This window comes from Amphiura filiformis, chromosome 16 (assembly GCF_039555335.1).
Source record: "Amphiura filiformis chromosome 16, Afil_fr2py, whole genome shotgun sequence".
NCBI lineage: Eukaryota > Metazoa > Echinodermata > Ophiuroidea > Amphilepidida > Amphiuridae > Amphiura > Amphiura filiformis.
The window spans coordinates 26398329-26401600 of NC_092643.1; positions in this window are offsets into that span (position 1 = coordinate 26398329).

A 3272-nucleotide genomic window follows, 5' to 3' on the forward strand; every position below is an offset into this window, starting at 1 on the left:
TGTATGCAGATGCCTTACACTAGCTCTTCACTGACACTTGATTCTTCTGCCATGTCTGTCCAGAGAGGTGAACCACGAATGGCTTCTAGTTCTACGCTGACACCTGCTTCTTCTGTCCAGCCCATTAACAATCAAGTGGTAATTATTAGAAAACTTTGAATAATGGTGCAGATTGCAGAATTTTACACATCTGTGATTGTGAATACACATATTATTATATTAACACTTGGCCATAAGGGACCCAACATTTGTTTTTCACAGATTACACTACTTTCGATGATAATGAGATGCCGTTTAGACTTTGAAGGCTTCCCTGGAACTGTTGGGGCTCTCACCATACATGTACAACCCTTGCAATAATCTTGCACCAAAATCAACTTGATCTTGAAGATTGCCCTTTATTAGCTAACCACTGAGGGTAATTTTTTTCATTTCACAATGAACGTTCAGATTTTTCACGTGAAGGTGTATAGAGATCCGATTCCAAAAGCCATATTTCTTTTGTTATGGGGGCATATAAAGAGACCAGATATTAGGCCAGTATTTGATTTTAACATTCAATGCCTCATGATACTAAGATACTAATGTCGAGCTAAAATCGTGCTGCTTGTATTGCTCCTTTGGACCTTTTGTCCTGTTGGCTAATAATCATTCAATTGCCTTTGTTACAGAACTACTCTGAGACCTGCATTGGGTGTGGGATGCTAGAACAGAGGGTGGCAGCTCTGGAGGGTATTGTATCCGAGCTACAACGCCAAATAAGTACAGCACCACGACCAGTACAACCGCAGGCACCAGGACCACCACAAGTACCAGCACCACAGCAGGCACCAGGACCACAGCAGGCACCAGCACCAGAACCACAGCAGGCCCCAGCACCACAGCAGGCACCAGCACAAGAACCACCGCAAGAACTAGCACCACTACTGTTTCATGCCCATCTCAACATACCTGAATTAGATGAGAATGGGAGAGTTGTCAGAGTTGAGCTGACGGAGGACTTACATGATGATGTGCTATTATTAGTGGAACAGGGAAGGGAAGCTATATCACATTTTTTGGTAAGAACATTTTATACAGAGGTGGAGAGATGTCAGAGAAATTGTACTGGGCGAGTAGGTAAACAATGTCTTGACCCGGTATAGTTGGACGTGCGAAAGCATACAGCTTTTGGAATAATCCCTTGTGCGCGTGCAGAGAGAAGCACTGCGTGGAAGTCTTGTGTCAGGTCAATAGACTCTATGAATAGTATGGTGCATCAAACACCACTCATGTCATGCAGATTTTTTCTACCTAGTCTTAAAATGTTCCATTGGGCTAGAAAACACCCTGTGTAAAATTGGAGGTGGCCTAGGGTGGCCTCGGTGGCGAGGTATTGAAATTGCCTTCTTACATACGGCAGCTGTTTAGAAACACCTTTGTTACCACAGGATAAAATACTAAAATAGCTGCCATTTGTTTTATTGCCTACAGTGATACTGAGTGATCATAATGGATATCAAAAAGTTCCAAAATAAAAACAATAATCATGCATAAGCTTTAGAATCCTCACTTATCAACTTACAAAGGAATAGCAGCCATATGTGCTATTTTCCAATAATGACTGTATGTTGTTTATCCTCCTAGTTCCGTAATATATGTTGGTTTCTTGACAATGCTGTAGGTTTAAATGATATTTGTTTCTGCAAAAACACATAAATAGGGTATTCCTAATGCTCAGAACCATTCATTTCTAACATAGTATCTAATAACACCAATGCCTATCATTCATAGAAGTTGGGAATGATGCAGATTTCAACATTTGAGAAATTTTGAGCTGTAATTATGTTCAAACGCCCTGGGGCACTGCATTAAGTCTAGATGGATGGCAAAAGTCTAGTATTCAATCATAGATTATCAAAAAACAGTCTCAATTCATTATATTTATTTATTGCTTTCATTTTGCTTTACAGACTTTCCAGATGAGTGGTTTCAAAATGTAGAAGACGATGCCAAGAATATTGGGAAGGAGACCACCTTACCAAAAGAGGCGTTTGGTGATAGGGATGCAGAGCAAATAACTGTAGGGCCACCAACAGATGACCACCAACATCACAGCAAGTGACATGATTCACAAGTACAAGATCTGCTACTTACCATGCTATCTTTTTATTTTCTGAAACATTGCTGAGCCATTGCTGAATTGCTGAATCTATGATTCAATAAAGATCTGTCTCCTAGAAGAATCCATTAAGCAACTTTCTGTATTGGCTCATTAATCAATTCAATGTCAAACACAGAGAGGCAAATGGTAGCCCTAAAATTAGGTGAAACTCAAAGCTAATGTTTGCTGGACAAGGCAGATTAAATAAGTGCAATATACAAATCATTGAATCATCTGTGTAGTTATGACATAACCAAATACTTGTGTAATAATGGTGTAACCATGTCATATGGACATGACGAAGATTTGGCTTGACATCAAGATGTTTTGCAGACAATGTTACGACTGTGTGGAACGAATGACCTGGGCTGCAAACCTGCAGATAAGAAAAACTTTACAGAAGTCATTCAGAAGGTGTTTGATATTGACATCACCAGTGACATTGACACGATTCATCCACCAAAGGTTTATTTTACACATAGGACTCGACTCTTCCAGTTTAAAAAACTTTTAAGCATGGCGGGTAGTGAGACTTCCACATTTCTGGAGCCTTTTGCCACACTCCCCGCACTGCAGTATTGGCAACCGTCAAAGCGCAGGAAAAAATGGAACAAGCCAGGATCTTAAGAAACATTTTCAGGTGCAAAACCAGGAACACGCGTTATTTCTATGCCAAAATAAGATGAACTTCATGCTGATGTTGAACACCCGATTGGGCAGCATGATTGTAGTCATGAGATCAAATGTCCAGAAAAATGGGTCAAAATCTATCATGACAACTGTAGACAACAAGGCCAATGCGATTTCAAAATTAATCAATTCTATGTCAAATACAGAGAAGCAAGAATTAGCCCTAAAATAAGGTGAAACCCAAAGCCAATCTTTGCTGGACAAGGCTGATGAAATAAGTGCAATATATATATATAAATCATTGAATCAGCTGTGTACGTATGAAATAACCAAATATTTGTGTTCTAAGGCCAAAAAAATAAACAAGTTTGTTTCCTGTAGCGCGCATTACGTTTTTGACGGCTTATTTTGCGGATTAGAAATTTTTTTTCACTTACAAAGAAAAAAAAAACCCAAACCAGAAAAATCGCAAAAAATAATGTAAAACACTACTGGAGTA